This window comes from Artibeus jamaicensis, unplaced genomic scaffold (assembly GCF_021234435.1).
Source record: "Artibeus jamaicensis isolate MK-2021 breed Jamaican fruit bat unplaced genomic scaffold, CSHL_Jam_final contig_415, whole genome shotgun sequence".
NCBI classification, from domain to species: Eukaryota; Metazoa; Chordata; class Mammalia; order Chiroptera; family Phyllostomidae; genus Artibeus; species Artibeus jamaicensis.
In genome coordinates this window covers 14,334,349-14,353,970 of record NW_026521823.1, presented here as the reverse complement: position 1 = coordinate 14,353,970, position 19,622 = coordinate 14,334,349, and the positions used below count along the sequence as shown (strand labels likewise).

General features: G+C 35.6%; 1 pseudogene; it reads left to right on the top strand.

The window, feature by feature from the left end:
• The first annotated feature begins 379 nt into the window (after positions 1-379).
• On the top strand, positions 380-11,007 carry LOC119044090 (monocyte to macrophage differentiation factor-like; annotated as a pseudogene).
• Positions 11,008-19,622: the final 8,615 nt, after the last annotated feature.

The window sequence follows — 19,622 nt, the reverse complement described above, 5'->3', positions numbered from 1 at the left end:
TCTAGTTGACAGCATCATATTATGTCAGAAAGCCTGTGAAGACTCCAGCAAGGGATCCTCAGTACCCCTCCTCCCTCCCAGAAATGGGGGACACCAAGCCATTTACTACATGTACAGGATGGTTATACAGATTTTTAAAAATAGGTTTAAACTAGAAATATAAAATATATAATTTTTAGATGAAACATGATACTAAATGTCATCTGTATGATCACTGAAGCTTGCATCACAACCTTTGGAGCAAAATTTTTTGTGAGTTAAAAAGAAAGAGAATGAGACGAGAACTTCCGATCACAATGTTTTTTCAAAAGTTTTCAGCAAAAAGCCCTTAAGATATGGAGGATTCCTAACCAGAAACATTATCTGCTCCTGACATTCAATGATCGGCATCAACCATGGTGACTCAATGATCCAGAATCTCCCAAAGCAGTTAATTCTCCTCCTGGATCATCCTCAGAAGGTCAATAGTAGCCTAACATTGCATCACTGTGCTTATGTCATTCATCTTGCTTCATTTTGTTACGTGGATACTTTATCACCTCACCTCATCACAAGAAAAAGAAAGGTGAGCACAGTACAAGATATTTTAATATAAAGACCTCATTCACAGAATTTTTGTTACGGTATAGCATTATAACTATTTAATTTAATTATTATTTATTGTTGTTAATCTCTTACTATGCCTAACTTCTTAATTAAACTTTATAATAGTTATGCACATAAATGAAAAAACTTACTGCATATAAAGGTTGGTACCATCTATGGTTTCAGGCATCCACTAGGGGTCTTGGGACATACATCCTGTGAATATGGGGAAACTACTATATGACCCAAGAGACAATGTCAACTGATTAGCTACATAAGTGGTATTAATTGGCAGAATTAAAACCTTCTCACAGAGTGGTAGTGTTGCTGGAAGTTCTATAGAGTGAACTTTTGGAAGGAAAGCAAACCACAGACAATTGTATAAACACAATACAGTAATCTGTGTTTGTATGCATTTAAGGCTTCTGGATTAGATAGCAAAACAAAGAGATAGAAGGAAAATAATAGATATCACATTTTAGCTAAATAGCCAGTAATTATGAGACATTTTCTAGATATCCCTGAAGTAATTAGCTGGAAGTTTTCCGAGAAAGTTATTTATTGGTTACACAGTAGAGAAAGGGAGAATTACTGTTACCATTGACCTACACCTTCAGATGCACATGGGCAAACACCAGTCATATTTGCGATCTTTTCCCCAGCATACCTCTTAGAATCTAGTTTTGTTTTATAAAAATCAAACCACTTTTTAAAAAAGATTTTATTTATGTAGTTTTAGAGAGAGAAGGGAAGGAGAAAGAGAGGGAGAGAAACATAAGTGTGTGGTTGCTTCTCATACACCCCCTACTAGGGACCTGGCCCACAACCAGGCATGTGCCTTGACTGGGAATGGAACCTGCAGCCCTTTGGTTCACAGTCCCATGCTCAATCCACTGAGCTACACCAGCCAGGGCAAAAAATCAAACCACTTCTAAAACAATACCTCGCCAGTTAGGTTTTAATCATCTCAGTGTACCTTTACCTTCTTAAAAGAAGAAATTATATCTATATACTGTATATATATATATATACACACACATATACATATATGTAAATTCTCAAGTATCTTTAGTTATGCAACCAGAAAATTCTTTAAATAAAATTATATTACAGATTTCATGAGGCATAATTCTTCATCCCATCATTTATCAAAAATGTCAGCTATATTGGGATCTATATTGATTAGACACTCATACAGAGTGGGGCAAATATAGGTTTACATTAATTACAATAATTTTAATAATTAATAAATAATAACACAAGAATAAACTCTGTTTCACCTCCTCAAAACTATAAACCTATTTTTCCCTGTCCTGCATATTTTAAAGTGTTCCTTCTGTAACATATCTGCATATGTTACATATATTTCTAGTGCCTGACACCATGCATAGTTATTAAAACATTATTGATAATGTTTTCTATACTGTATTTTACATCCTGATGACTGTTTTGTAATTACCAGTCTGTATCTAATCTTCTCATCTTTTTCACCCAGTCCCCAAACCCCTCCTCTCTTCACCTCAGACTCTTAATCACAACTTGGCCTTGGTACTTCCCCAGGAAGACAGCATGCCTTCCAGCTACTCCTGACTTCCCACAGGTAACATCTTCTTGCTCTTAGCAGAGACAGTGAGGAAGTCTTGTCTACTTGGTCAAATTAGGATTTTTTTCACAATTCAGGTTTTTTTGAATGTTTTATGTTCTGTGTTTTCTTTTGTCTTGAACTATTGCTTCTCAGAAAATCTAAATTTACTATTTCTTAAAATGTGTTTGTTTTTTTGCCTCACTAAAATATTTTTCTTGCTGTTTTTTCTTATTTATAAAAATTCTTGGGTTACGAAAAGGTGTCCTGCACTTATCATTGCATTTGAAATATTTTTAAATTATTCCATCTTATTGAGGGCATCTTCATCTATTTTAAATAATGTAGGCAGTTTTTAAACCTCGTCACTTTCTTTCAAACTGGACCAACTTAACTTTAAAGCCCATCTCACTGGCGAATTTCTCTACAGAAAGACAAAATTAGCACAGATCCTGATAGCAATGGAGCAGTTCCCTTGATTCCACACTTCTAAGTGTCAAGAGAAACCGATGTCCATTATGGCTCCCTCTGGAAACTCCACGGTTCCTGACAGGTTTATTCCTGGGCTTCTTGTCCCATACTACCCTGGTAAATTACTACCCCCTCCATTCTACACTAGATTCTGATTCATAGTAAAGTATCAACAATTGCCACAAATTGTTTCAGTTACTATCAGCACAGCTTCCTTCTGAAAAAGAATTAACCTTCATCCAAATAATTCAAAAACTTTTATTACTTATTTTACCTTATTGTACATGTGTACATATGCACACACATAGTTGCTTGTATGTGACTGTGTGTGTGTATTTATATGAATTAAAGAAATCTGAAATCAGTGTTTTAGTTTTTAGAGGTTAGAACTAATGTTAGAATACTGACAGATTTTCCAGTACACCTGTACGACCTGGTACAAAGAGTCACCTAAGTGTTTTTTAATCATTCCTGGGTAGTTACAGCTTTCCTTTACAGAAGTTATTCCAAGCTTTGATTTTACACTCTTAACAAATGCTTCATTTAAAAATACACACACACACACAGAAACCTTGGGAGTGAGTCAACAGCAAGCTCACTGTGATCTAAAGATGTAACATAGTATTAAGAGAAAAAACAAAAACTAGGTCCAATCTTTGGCTAGATAAATGAATAACAAGAGGTAGGTAGCAGATACTGTGAACAAAACAAGCAGATGGCTCTGCCTGTGGCTGGAGATGCCCGCATGAACCGTCATGTTTTACAAGCCACATCTTAGAGCACCTTCACAGTAGAAGATCAGAATGATGAGAGTTTTGAAACAATATCCTATGAGAAATCACCGCAATTATCCATTTTCCATTTTTTATTCATGTATTCAACAAATAAAGTTTGACTGAGATCTATGTCTATGATCCTTTCATTCTGATGAAAGAAAAATAAAGTAGCGTGATATAACATAGCAAAAGGCAATACAACACAACAAATAATACGATACATGATTTTGGTGTGTTAAGTTCAGATTCTTTGCACATTGGAAAGCCAAGTGCATTGAAGAAAAAGAAAGCAATGATGAGGAATATGGTATGTTAGGAGAAAGGTGATGGTGTAAAAGGTGGTCAGGGAATGCCTTGCAAAACTGGTGACATTTAAGTAAAAAAACTGATGGTAATGATAGATCAGGAGGAAGTTATGTTTGGATACTTGCACTGCTTGCCAAACAGGGAGCCGCACCAACAGTGAAACATCTTATTAAGGCCACGATCTGTTAGCAACCACTGAGGAACCAGAAGCAGCACATTGAGGAGGAAGTCACTGATGGAGAATGTAGATGAGACCCCTGGGATGAGAGCCTATGAGAGCAGTCTGTGTGCTCTTAGAGGAATTTTCAAAACTTTGACAGTTATTGTGAGGTCGACTGGAGTGCTCCGAGGTTTATAAACAGGAGAATAACATAGTCGGCTTTCCATTTTAACAAAACCAACCTGGCTGCTCTGATGTAAACAGTCTAATAGAAATATAAGTTACAAGTGTTTTATAATAAAAAATCAAGACATAATGATTAATTATCGCCACTGTTAATAAGAGGGAAACATGGTCCAAAGCGGTGAGATTCTGGATGTATTCAAAGATTGAGGCCACAAGATATGCTGATGTACTATATATTTGGGGCCACAAGGACAATATTCTAAGTGTGCATTATTACAACAAGTGTCTGATTTGTACTGTAGTGTGATACTGGAAAAGCTACCCTGCAATCTCAAACTGTACAAAGCAATCTTAATAAACGTTAGGAAAACTTATGGTTGCCTCTTGCATTTTAAAATCGCTAGAAGAATCCAAGATGTTGGTGGAGTAGGTGGAAGTTACACTCACGTCCTCTCAGGACCAAACTGGAATTACAACTAAAATGTGAAACCAACAACATGCATAATCAATTGAAGAGCAGCATGAAAGAAGTCTTATAACCAAGGATTCACAGAAGAAGCCACATTAAGATAGACGGCAGGGATGGAGACACAAAACAGGCAGGCCCCACATCCACAGTGTGGTGATTAAAATTTTGAATTGATATCTGAATGGCAAATTTTCTCCCTGAACAGTGTGGGGCCTCAACCCCATACCAGGCTTCCCAGCACACAGCACCAGAGCCAGGACAAGGTGCCCATTTAAGGTCTGGCTGTGAAAGCCAGCAGAAATTCTGTACAACAAGAAGAGATGGAAGTTGGCTGGGGACATAGTCACCCTTTTAAGAAGCCAATACAGAAAATCTTGTTTGCAGCCACTCAACCCTGAGCTATGATGGAGGGAGGGTGGAGCAGACTAAAGTCATGTGAGGAGGAACTGGGTTCTGCAGCTCCAGGGAGAGAGTGGAAAGGACATCAGCCAGGACCCCTGTGCTGAGTGCCTCTCCCACACTAAAGACACCATCTTTTTTGAGTGGAGTAGTCCCATCCTCAAGATATCAACCTAGGAGGGTGCGATAGCCCCAACTTCTGGATTCCCTGTCACCCCACCCTGCAGATCTGGTGACTTGCTGAGAAGTCAGCTGCCTGGTCTGGGTGTAGAACTCTGTGCAGACTAAAGGAATGTCAGTGACTGAGTTATGTGACTTTGGGGCAGCGACCATTCCCTCCAGTCTGGGTGAACCCAACTAGCACCTCCTCCTCATGGGAGAGGCATTAGCCCCTTCCTCCTGGTCTCTGGTGGCCCCGTGATTCCAAATCCTAGTGACCCCACCCTGCTGAGCACTGGCTCCCTAGGAGGTCTAGACAGAGTCTGAGACAGACTGAGTTGTCTGGTTCTGGGCAGAGGTCACTCCCTCCATTAACCTAAACCTGACTAGCACCACCCTCTCATGGAAGATTTACTAGCCCCATGCTCTCCACTCCTGGTGACCCCACCTGGCTGAGCTCAGGCTTTCGGTGGAATCTGGGACAGACCGAGTTGTGTGCGTGTGCTCTAGCACCAAGGCTGTTTTTACCTTGTATGCCTAGCCAGTGAAAAGCTTTCCCAACACACCACCTAATCTTTGTCTATTTGGGCCTGATGCATTCTGATGGCCTCACCTTGACTCTTTCCCACCACAAAGGTCTGTAAGCACCTGGCAAAGGGTAACCAGACTTGGTATACTCTGGGACACAAGTCTGAGTGTCTGAACAGCCTCAGATCCAGCAAGGGCACCAAGTTTGAACCTGTATCAATCCGATAAATAACTTCCCCCTACCTGGTAACTCAGAGAACCTACTTCATGCAACTTGAGGACAACCAGAGATTCTTTCAGTGACTGAGCCTAACAGGCAGCCAGCAGGTGGATACAGGTGGAGGCAAAGGCAGATCTTGTGATGCCTGGGGCTTTTTGCTCACCTGACCCCAAGTTCAGTGCTGGTGGCCTTGGTGCACAACTTGGTCCTTTCCACACATGCCCAGGCCTAGCGGAGATAACCATAAAGTGTGGATCACTTTGTAGCTCTTAAAAGGTATTATATACCCCTAATAAATATCGATTCACACAACATAGTAGCACCTAAATATGTAAAGCAAATCCTGATGGACATAAAGGGGAGCTCAACAGAAATACAGTCATAGTGGGTGGCTTTAACACCCCATTGACTGCAATGGATAGATCTTCCAGACAAAAAAATCACCAAGGAAACAGCAGCCTTAAATGACACATTAGACCAGATGGACTTAATTAAAATTTTCAGAGCATTTTATCACAGAGAAGCAAAATATACATTCTTTTTAAGTGCACATGGAACATTTTCTAGGGTAGAACACATGCTAGGACACAAAATAAGTCTCAGTGAATTTAACAAGATTGAAAGCTTATCAAACATCTTTTCTGAACATAATGGTATGAAACTAGAAAATGATCATAAGAAAACAACTGAAAAACACACAAAGGCATGGATGCTAAATAACATGTGACTAAACAATAAATTGATTAACAATGAGATCTCGGAAGAAACCAAAAATGCCTTAAAATTAATGAAAATGAGAACACAACAGCCCAAGATCGCAGGGACACAGTAAGAGCATTCCTAAGAGGGAAATACAGAGCATTACTGGCCTACCTCAAGAAACTAGAAAAATCTCATATAAACAATCTAATTTTATGCTTAATCTCATATAAACAATGCTGTGATACATTTACACCAGAGGATACTTGGCCATAAAATTGAAGGAAATCATACCTTTTGTGACAGCATGAATGGACTTAGAGAGTATTATGCTAAATGAAATAAGCCATTCAGAGAAAGACAAATACCATATGATTGTACTTACATGTGGGGTTTAATGAACAAAATAAACAAACAAACAAAATAGAAATGGACTCCTATATACTCTTGAACAGAGAACACCCACAGTTGTCAGAGGGAAGGGTGTTGTGGGGCTAGGTAAAAAGGATAAAGAGTTTAAGCAAAGACAATAAAAACTCAAAGACACAGACAACAGCGTAGTGATTACCAGAGGAAAAGTTTGGGGAGAGTCAGAACTGGTAAATGGTGACAGGAAACCTAACTTCAGGTGGTGAACACACAATACAATACACAAATGAGGTGTTACAGAATTATATAATTTTATCAACCATCGCCACCCCAACATGTTTAATAATAATAAAATAAAATGTAATAAAATAAGAAACTTTGTCCAACATTAATCCTTATACTGTCAGTTCTTAATTATTAAAAAATTTAAAAATCGTGCACCCAAATGAATACTTATTTGGTACACTAAATCATTATTGACATTGAAATTAAAGTGCCATATTTCTTTGTTTAAAAAAAAAAGAGCCTGGCTGGTGTAGCTCAGTGGATTGAGCTCGGGCCTGCAAACCACAGGATCGAGTTTCTATTTCCAGTTAGGGCACATTCCTGGGTTGCAGGCCAACTCCCTGCAGGCCAGTTCCCAGCAGGGAACGCACAAGAGGCAACCATACATTGATATTTCTCTCCTTCTCTCCTTTTCTTCCTCTCGAAAGATAAATAAATAAAATCTCTTTAAAAATTATTTTAAAAAAGAGTAGCTCTGGCTAGTGTGGCTCGGTGGGTTGAGTGCCGGCCTGCAAATCACAGGGTCACTGGTCCAATTTCTAGTCAGGGTGCACGCCTGAATTGTGGGCCAGGTCCCCATTTGTGGGTGCATGAGAGGCAACCACACATTAATGTTTCTCTCCCACTTTTTCTCCCTTCTTTTCTCTAAAAATTAATAAATAAAATCTTTTAAAAAAGATGAGCAGTGTATACAATTTGACAAGTGTTTGCCTTCTCATCAAATGTAATTTTGGTATATCTTTCAACATTTATCCTTTGTACTTTCAGTGTTCTGAACTTTCTACAGGGCTTCCTTTAATGTGAAGTTTTTGCCTCTGGTGAATCTTCATCCTTTTTTCCACAACCGCATTTTTCAGTTAACATCGATAACTTTGCCTTCATTAAATTTCTCTGGCTACAAATTTAGTCTCTGAAACAGCAGCAGTGTCAACATTTGCATGGTCATTGATTTCTTCTACAACTCCATTTACATTTGATTCAAATTTTATATTCAGCATTCTGACATTTTGTTTCATTGCTTCATCTGACTTTCATCTTCTCTGGCCAATTCCCTCTATTGATTACGCCACCTCAGTTTATCACTGGGATACAAGAAGGCAACAAAACTGCATGTGCTGCTGTCTGTGCATGTACCAAAGAGCAGATGCACAGCGACCAATCACCAACAGCCTGAAATAAACAATGTGACTGGTAACAAATCCCGGTGTGCATCTGTGGTTTACGTGATGATATGTGGACTGGAGAGTTACCAGAAAAGCTGGCACTTTGTGCAATTTCTCATAGCTATTTCATCACTGTAGCTGAAAATTGAACCTTGTTTTGGGGCCGGTGCTTTTTATCTAAACCTTGGTAACCGAAACTTATACATATCACAAACTGTATAAATTGTGAGTTTCCTGTTTTGGGGAAGAAAGAAATGTTAGAAGGGTTTCAGTTGCTATTTTCAAACTATAACATGAGAAATATGGATGCCCTGTTTTTAGTCAAGAAACATTAGTGGGAATTCTAGATGGGAATTTTTTATAGGTAGGTTGAATTAATTCAAAACAAGATATTTTTAATAAAATTATAAGTATTGCTAAAGTGAATGTAGCCCCTGAAATAAATAAAAACCTTATAAAACCTGAAATTTTCTGACACTAAATAATCACCTTTTGTCCTGGAGTGTTAAATCTGCAAATCTCCAATTAAGTAGGCATTTCAACCAACTAACCTTCGATGCTACCTCGTGATGTAACTACATGATGCTATCTCATTTCCGGAGTACATTGAGTGGAACCACATCCTGTAAGGACATCTTCTTTGCTTTCATTTCCTGTAGGAAAATGAACTCTTAAAAAAAATAGGTTTGTCAAAAATATTATAAGCACTAATGCATTTTGAGTAGGCATGGCATTTTTAATCAGTTAATAGAAGTATACAAAATTTAATCAACAAACCAAGAATGTGCCAAAAATAAATGATATTGTAATTAATATAATCAAGAGTTGTTAATTATATTCTCAGGTTTGGAAAAAAATCACAATAACTGATTTGTGCATGTATCAAGGCACATATGTGGCACATACACTTGTGTTCTTATAAACTGAAATGTGACATACACCTTAGTAAATGTGTATGCTAGTAACTTTATGACTTTTGATGTGTGCTTTGTTTATTATATAACATACTGTGATGATGTTCTACTATCCTCCATGTATATGACTGTCAGCACCATTATGGTTAGGAAACTTCAAAAATAGTGGGAATTGCTGTAATGCAAAAGATGCTATAGTAGCTTTAAACTTGTCTCCACATTAAAATATAACATTAATTTTATAGTGGAAAATATCATTTTTAAAGTTAATTCCAAAAGTCTACAGTATATTTTTTACCAGTAAATTCAATTTGTTTTCTTTGAAAGTTATGTGAAATCTTTGCTGGTTTTATGAGTACACATGGCAGTGTTTCTTAGTAGATAATCAATTAGAAGGCAGAATATAAATATATAACATTTTATCATATTTTCTAATTACAATTTTACTTTTTCTCATCTTTTATCGGGGTGATAAAATTTTATAGAATTTTTGTCTCAATAAGTAAAAATTCCCAGAAAGATTGTTTATAATTTGCATTTATAAGTTGTTCTATTTATTTTGTTATTTGCATACATATTTTCATGCTTCTGTGGACAAATTTTAAACCACTGATTTATTTCCATAAATTGAGGAAGTAAAGCAACATTATAGAAAACTAGAAAAAAAGAAACTTATCAAACATATTCAATATATGCAATTTTAATGTAGAAATGGCTTAGCTGAAATGAACCACATTCTGTTAATATTAACATACACACTCTTTTGTCAATCTTTAAGAATATACCCATCACTAACCCTGGAGGTGAAAGTAGGCAATAACAGGCACTAGGGCCCTTGAAGCATCCTCTCTCCTCCCCAAGGTACCTGATCTGGCCCCAACTCTGTCCCAGTCTGTGGCCTGGTCCACTCAGGCAGCCTCTGGAGAAGCCCAAGCCCAAGGCGGCCTCTGGAGTAGCACAAATCCATGAGGGCCACATGCTGGCCACCAGCATTGATAACATGGAGCTCCTTGCATGTGAAGAGAGGAAGATAAATTCAGTTCAAAAATCAGTTCCAGTGGTTCACGAACCACATGGCTCAGCCAGAGGCTGCTACAAACTAACTTGTTATGAGGATGCTGCATTTTGTACGCGTGCATTCCTCATCCTTTAGGCTTTAATGGGCATAGCCCTCCCTATCACCTGATGACTGCTAGGAGAAAGTAACAGCATGACTTTATGGAATGGGTCTCTGCGCCCTCTGCATTGTTTTCACAGCATTTCACATTGTGCCATGGAAAAAGAGCACTTAAGGACAAAGAAGCATTGTTTCCACGTGTGCGATAGAATAGTTATCGATTTCTTCATTGCCGCCTCATGCACTGTGAGTAAATCTTTGTGAACTTGGACCCCTGGCATCTCATGCATGTTGGTTTATCTGGCTCTCACCAGCAGGGAAACCATTTATGTATTTCTCTACCATGAAAAGTATAAGGTGGTTGAGCTCTTTTTCGATCTCACAATGGGTTTCTTTCCAGACTTGATGGTGACACAATGAATACACTAATGGACTTCAGGAACTTGCTTGTAGGGGTTTAATTTATTGCCTATGAGTTGTGCTCTTCAAGAGCCTATGACATCATTGCATTTGCCCACACCATCTGGCACCTATTTGTGACCACGGCAGCTGCAGTGCATTACCATGCCATTTGGAGATATCTTTACTGAGTCCTGCAGACTTTATGTGACATTTATGACCAATCTGTACTAGGTCTCCAAACCAGTATTATTTCAATTATGGCACTTGGGAGTGGGGTAAGAGCTGAATATTGAAAAGGAGGAAAAAAGAAGAAGAAGAAGACAACTATACTGACTTTCTTTGCATAGTTTAAATATAGTTACTGTGAAAGTAGGAACTTTGTGTCCTGGAATTTTCCAAAACAAAAAATAAGTTAGTGAACTAATTATTCATTCCATTCCACTGTCATGCAGGACTCTGGATAGATTTGGCCAACTGATGTTTACAAACCAGAATTTCGTATTTTGATTTCACATATTTTACTACATGATTTTTATAAATTACTAGCTCAGGTTGTCAAAGTCATTGCAATAGCAAAGCTTTCTTTTTAAGAGAAAATTGTTTCTGTCACTTTCCCGTCAGCCGTGTAAAGAATCATGGACAGGATGTACATTACTTTTACCATGGTTCATCTTGGCATAACATGATTAGTTCTTAAATAGTAACTTGAGCTTTTTGTAAATTTTTAAAAAATGCTCCATTGACATACATTCTATGGTTCCTCATTCAAGTGAATTTTTGCAACAAGCTGTCAACATTCTACAAATATTGTACCTCTTCTGATAGTTTTATTAGTCATGGGGAAATTGCTGATTTTTTTTTAACTGCAGCTTTCCAGACTTTTTTCTGCCAGCCTCTGATTCTGAATTTTGTGCTGCTTTGAGCTCTATACTTGACCTTGTTTGATTTACTAATGACGGAAAAGTATGTTGATATCATCAATTTCTTCAGAAAATTCAACATTTTTGTGCACCTTTGCCATTTTTAAGGTCTTTTTCAACAGTGGATGAGTGCTCAGTTGGTTAGGTGGCCCCTGCTGCAAATTCCCGAAGAGCTTTATTAATTATGGTGAACAGTGGTGTTGCCTCTTTGGTGCCCAAAAGTTAAGTCACTGTCACTTAGCTCTGTACTATCAGTTTTCTATTCGCTTTTAAACAGTGGAATTAGATGCATAAATTCACATACCTACCTTACTTCTGCATTTCCCAATATACTTTCTTTTAGATGAAAAAAAAGTATATTTAAAGCATTATTTGACAGATAGAAACTCATGTGTCTATAGTCCATGGGTTATATCCTATTTCAGGGAAGTGGTATTTAATAAATTATTTTTGGTTTTCCCTCAGTGTCTTATATTAAGACTAACATATTAATTGTTCTGTATATTGATCTCCTGGTGGTGTTCTAATGAATGAGACAAACTTGCCTTCAGATCAGATGCCAATATTGACTGTTTTCTAACAATGGGTTTGATTGACAGAATTGTTGGTTTGATGGTACGTTTAGGCTTATTCATTACATTTTTTATTGAAACACCTTTTAAAAGGGGGGTTATTTTTGTGTGTGTATGTTTAGAATTCTGATTTGGGTGAATTATATGGGAATGAAGAACAGGTGAATTAATATTCACTCATGAATTCCTAAACAGGTGAAAAATTCTGTCATTCCACTGGACAGACCACATCTGCCTGCATAATTCTCAATATCTGGATGCCTGTTGTTTTACTGTGTGTATTTCTTTTTTTAAAGATTTAATGTATTTATCTTTAGAGAGAGGGTAAGGGAGAGATAGATGGAAAGAAACATCAATATGTGGTTGCCTCTCTTGTGTCCGATACTGGGGACCGGGCCTGCAACCCATGCATGTGCCCTGACTGGGAATCATACCATCAGCAGACACTTTGGTTCCCAAGCCAGGGTTCAATATACTAGCCAGGGCTTATTTCATCTTAATATACTAATTCTTGTGGATTTATTTGAAGTCTAATTAAAGTAATACTGCCAAAGCCACTAAAATGTATGTAAAATTTTGTGCCATAGACTAGAATAAAATTGTTACCTGAAAAAAAAGAAAATACCAATTATATTTAAAACAAATTTAAAAAATCTATTATTAAAATTATTTAAATATTTTTCTACTTTTTCTAAAATAGCCACTTTACTTGATTACCATTTGGCAGACCAATAACTAACCAGTGACCCTTAGCCTACCCTGAGATGGGATGGAATTCAAGGCGGGTCAAGCCTTGAGTTGCTGAGATAGCTGTAAGATGTCATAAGCACACTGACTTTTGGAGCACTTTATCAATGTTCCATATAAGCCATTTTAAATGGTACAAAATTATATTTCCTAATTGCAAATTGCAAACCTAATGACCCATATTTAAATGATGTATAAATCATAATGCTGGTTTGTGTAAACAGATCAATTTTTGAAGGTATCAGATAATTATTCAACTTTTAACACCAAAATCCCCAAATCAGGATAGCCAAATAATACTATATCAATGTTAAATTTCTATAACCATAATCTTGAAGAATATTGTCAGTGTTTTATATAGTATGTCACATGTATTTCCAAAATATAAAGTTGAAGTGGAGTGATCTCCGCCCCACTAAATATTGCTATTAGAGTCAGCAAATATTTACTAAATACCTTCTATAGTGTAGTTTCTGAGAAACAAATGGGACTGTTTCCCTGATCATAAGGATAGAAAGTTAAAATAGTACTATTTATATTAAAAATATATATTGAAAATTTGAACTGTGTGATTTTAGACAACTTGATGGTGAAATGCTGCTCATATGAATTAGGAAAAAAGTTTAAATTACCACTATTAATCACTGCTTCTTATAGTGTGGATAGTACAACTGCTAGTCTGATATTTTGAAAAATTGATACTTAAAATTATTTCAAAATATATTAATCTATATATTTGTCCTGAAAAGAGTTTCCCAAGATACCAGAGTAACGACTAATATTTGTTTCATTTTTGAGATGATTGAGACTCACAAAGATTTAAGTGGCTCATTACAAACCACAGTGACAAAGTACAGACCCATGTCCCGATTTTCCATTATGATTCCATAACTGGCACGTCCAGGAAAGAATTGAAATCTTCACGCAGGATTAAATAGTTTAGACAAAAGGCATATTCAACAGTGGAAGGCAATTTATATTTGGGAAAATGAAAAAGAATTATTTCTATAGCTCAAGTTCAGCACAATCGTGGAGCATTAAGCACAGATGGAGCAGGAGTTTAGCACCAGCGATGGTCATGAACCAGGTTCTGTGCTAGAAGAACAGAATGGACTCTTAAAGTGAGAGAACAATCATATTTATTAAAAAGCAAAAGTGTTTAAGGAAGAATAAAAGTATTATGTTTTACATAATATTAAATTAGAATAAAATAAACCAACCAAAAAGGACAAATTAAGATTTTTTATTTAATATTTATGATGGCAGAAAAATATATGTTGTAATTTCTATTTCATAGAATTGTCCTAAAAGGAGAAACAATTCTCATTACATTTAGTAAAGATATTATGAGAATTTGTTTTATTACCCATGTGTTTTCAAGCTGTAGAACACTTTTTGAAGTAATCTTTAATACACCAAAACTTCGAAACAAAGGCAGACCTACAAGCACTACATTAAAGAGTTATTGAGTAAATTTTGAATTAAATCATAGAAGGAATAATTTCAATGTGTGTAAAAATGCATAATATTTTTCAAAATAAGTACCCATAGATTTTTGTCTGGATTGTGGTACCACAGTGTTTCCCAAACTTACTTTTAAGTATTGTTCTCCTAAAGATCATTTTATATATCTTTTCTTAACTGTCTACTACCATAAAATTCTAATACCACATATATTGTTTATCTGTTTATATACTATCACCTTCTAGAAGGCCATAGACTCCAATAAAAACCTAATCTCCACCGCCATTTTTTTCTTTTGGGGTAATATGGACCAGTTGAGAATTCACATGCTATGGGAATCAGTTTTAAAAAGGCAAAAATTAAAAAAAAATGTATTGTTGATTGTAAATATCTTGCCACTCTTCTGAAATTTGTAATTGCCTGGCTAGTTCTGGTCAGACACTCAATAGCCAATTCAACACAGAATGAATATTCTTCATTCCATATTTTTAAATACTTGTTATACAATTAGCATTTTTCCCAATTCTGGAAATTAAGATATGCATCTTATATCTATAATCAGTACTGTTCTTTACTGGAATATATTCCTATTACTCGGGGAACATACAAATTCATAGAATAGTACACATATCAGTCAGGTTTTCATGTAAGAAAACACAGAAAATCATTGTTTTTTTTTTCTTTTATTCAACTAAAAACCTGTACAATTAATGGGATTATTTCCTCCTAAGCCCATTTGTGAATGCAAACATGTCCTTATTTTAGGATTTGAAATGTAGGAAGTTAGATGCAATTATGTGCAAGTTCATAAATTTCTTGACAGCTAATATTATTTTATGTGCACTTATGAGCTAACAGAGAATATATGATCTAGAGAAAATAAGCCCAAGATAAAGAAGGACATTATTGCCTTGGCCAGTGTGGCTCAAGGGGTTGAGCACCAGTCTAGGAACCGAACAGTTGCCTGTTTTGATTCCTGGTCAGGGTACATTCCTGGGTTGCAAGCCAGGTCCCCATTTGGGAGCGTGCAACCGATAAGTGTTTCTCTCACACACTGATGTTTCTCTCCCTGTTTCTCCCTTCTTTCTCCACTCTCTCTTTTAAAAAAAGACATATAATTAATACTTATTTTACAGGTGCAGCTTTTTAGAGATGTGCAGTGTCTTTCTCCTCTCCTATGCTATGAGTTTCTTGTAACAGCAATCAAGACTTCATTTTTTATATTCCCAGAAACCAAAGATATATTCATATGAGTGTCTCTCATGCCCAGCCCTTTACCTGTCTTTACAGCATACATCCTCCTTGGTTCACAGTAAGTGGTTTAAGATGTAAATTTTGGTAAAAGGGAAATGGTATAGTCGTATAGTGGTAAATAAATAATAGGTAAGTTTTACTTGAAACATTCCTATTTCATTAATGAAAATTTATATGATCATAAATTGGATATAAGCTAAATGTCTTACACCTTGGGTTTGAATCATATTTAATAGTTATATCTGGTGTTTAATAAGACAAGCAATATGGATACAGATATTTCCCTTATGTGCTTATGACCAAATATATACATGCAAAACACTAAAGAGTAAAGGATGTATCTATTCCTAAGGACTCTGAAACTCGAAATAAAGTTTGTAATACACAATATTTGAGAAACCTTATAATAGTCTAAATAGAACAACTCAATAGAAACCTGAGCAAACCTCATAAAAATAGAGTTCAAGGACAACAAATATGTATGATATATGAGGCTTGAAATGCTTCAAAATATACATCATTAATACCAGAGAATTTAAAATACTAATTATTATTGTTCAAATAATAATTTTGCTTCTATCCTATTGGCAAAACTTACACAAGCCAATTAGTTGATTCTCCCTTAGTCTGCCTGTTGCTCTGGAAACTGGCTCTACCAAGTGCTGCTGACACACAAGTGATGCTGCTGTCTAGCCAAAGATGTGTGGTCACATTGGGTGCATCTATCAAAGTTTAAATGCATGTGCCTTTGATTCAAGACAGTATCCATCTACAGATCTATCCTGTAAACAAACCTGAAACTATGTTAATGGTGATAGTTGCAACATTGTTTGTAATACAAAAATAGAAGAAAATATGTTATAATTTTGATGTAGAATGCTATACAATGGTTAAAATGAGTGAAATGTATATATACACACACATTTATATAAACATGAAAGACAATCAATTAGAAATTTTGTTTAAAAAAAACAGTTACCTAACAGCATATGTAATTTTACTTATGTTTTTAAAACTTATGAACAAAAATACACACAGAAACCTAAACATATAGAAGAGTATCCAGAAGGGGATATACATGTGGATATATATGGATATAAATTATTTGAATTCTTTATGGGGAAAGAAAGGGTTTGATTTTGTGAAAATTGAGGTAATTAATTCTTTCTATATGCCTATAGCTGTTTCAACACTTATCAGAAACTATTATGATTACAATTATAAAAATACTTCTGAAGTGAAGTGAAAATATGGTACATGAGATGTCACAGATTGTTAACTAACCTTTATTGCAGTAATTATTTCACAATATACAAGGCCTTTCTAGAATATATATCCATATAATATGAAAAATAGAGATATTTATTGAAGAAGATACAAGAAATATTGTACATAAGACAATGACACCTCAGGCCCCATTCAAAGTAGGCACCTTGAGACCTCACACAGTTCTAATCTCCATTAGCTGCCCTCTCAAATTTTACTGAATTTCATCAAATATCTGAAATATTTTTGTTTTCAAAGATGATTTTAGTTTTGGGAAAAACCATAAGTCACAGGGTGACATCTCTGGACTGTAGCAGGGCTGAGTCACCTGGGGGATTTGATGTTTTGCTGAAAGCCTCTGAAGGAGACAAAAGATGCATGAGGGGGTCCATTGTCATGATAAAGTGGCCAATCACCAGTTGCCCATAGCTGTGACCTTCTGAATCATCTGAATAGTTTCCATAGAGTAATGTTCAAACTTAACATAAGATTTGATGCAGATTCGTTGCTCTTCTCAGTTATTTTGAATGTGACGGCCACGCAGTACACATGCTTATTCAATGGCATTTGCCACCCCCACTGACTAGTACACTGAAGTCATCATTGTCCACGCATGCACATTCTAGTCCACTCTCCTTTGCTGCTAGGTTACATCAATGTTGACCAAACCATTCTCATTATATTAACAATAGCTAGACTTTTTCTGGACAGACCTCAATTATATATATATTTCAAATCATCAGGTGTACAACTGATGTTGTACAACTTATGCAATGTTATATATCAATTATAATTCAATAAACCTGGGGAGAAAGTAAAGTACTACATTTTCATTTTATTAATATATTATTTTGACATATTTTATGACCAGTATATTTCTTCCTAAAGCCTAAATATTAACACTAGGTGTTTGAAGATATTTGTAATGATAATACATTAATTCAAGACATCTATGGAAATAGGGGAATTTCCTTAACAAGAGTTCAGAAATTGTGTAATGATGGATTTAGTTAATCTTATATAAAATTTCAATTAACAATTGAACAGTTTTGTTAATTTGTCTCCTAACTATTCATTATCACACCCAACTATTGTTCAATATTTATTTTAAAATTAACCCTGAGACATCATTGATTCGTGATATTAATTTTAGTATTTCTTTTTTTTTTCTTTTTTTTAATTTTTATTTATTTATTTATTTTTTTTTAATTTTTTTTTTTTATTTAGTTACTTTTCAAGTACATTTTTTTCCCCTTCCCCCCCCCTCCCGGTCTCCCCCCTCCCTCCCATTCCCCCCCCATCCCCAGTCCTCAACTCTGTGTCTTTCATACTTGTTCCTCAAAATCCCTCCCCCTTTTTCCCCTTAAGTTCCCTTCCCTCTCCCCTCTGGTCGCTGCCCACTTGTTCTCTATTTCAGCGTCTTTGTTTTTATTCTGTTTGCTTGTTTGTTTTATTCTTTAGCTTCCTGTCAAAGGTGAGATCATATGGTATTTGTCCTTCAATGCCTGGCCTATTTCACTCAGCATAATGCTTTCCAGTTCCATCCATGTTGTTGCAAAAGGTAGTAGCTCCTTCTTTCTCTCTGCTGCATAAAATTCCATGGTGTATATGTACCACAATTTTTGGATCCATTCATTTACTGATGGGCACCTAGGTTGCTTCCAACTCTTCGCTATTGTAAATTGTGCTGCTATGAACATTGTGGTGCATAGGTTCTTTGAAATTAATGTTTTAGGATTCTTGGGGTATAATCCTAGCAGTGGAATTGCTGGGTCAAAAGGCAGGTCAATTTTTATTTTTCTGAGAAAATTCCATACTGTTTTCCATATTGGTTGTACCAGTCTACAATCCCACCAACAGTGAACTAAGGACCCCTTTTCCCCACAACCTCTCCAACATTTGTTGTTTGTTGCTTTGTTTATGATAGCCATCCTGACTGGAGTAATTTTAGTATTTCAAAATGTTAATCAATGGCTTAAAAACATATATGTTTATTATATTGTTTTGATATCAATCAAATGTATTATGTTTGTTCCTAATTCTAAAAGTTAAAATACAAAACAAAAATATGTTCAGGTTTTAGGGAGCAGATATATTAAGATGTATTTTGTCTGTATGTGTGTGTGAAAGAGAGAATGAACACTAAATATTTTCTAGTTTTAGTTATTATTTTTAGACAATCTAAACTTTAATTTATATTTTATCAACTGTTAATAAATCAGGTTTTTAATTTTTAATTTTGCTTCTAGATATAATTAGAATACATGTAGAGATAGTGAGAAAAATTTATCCAAATGAAATTTAAACAACTTAATGAGAAATAAAATGTTTTATGTACTTTTGTCTCAGAAAACCTAAACAGCATATATGTTTAAAAATCAAGTATCTGTATTAAACTTATATTTATGCTATTTTGTGTGGGATATGAGTTATAATTCTAGCCAAACTAAATTGTAGGAACAAATTAAATTTATCTTAGGCGAAATGGAACATTGTAGCCAAAAGATGTTTTTTCAAAATAGACTAGATTGGAGTTTTCCCATCTCAGCAAGCATTTTAACATTCTTTTACTTTCTATTTACATGTCTCTGATGTCTTCTTTTTCTTTA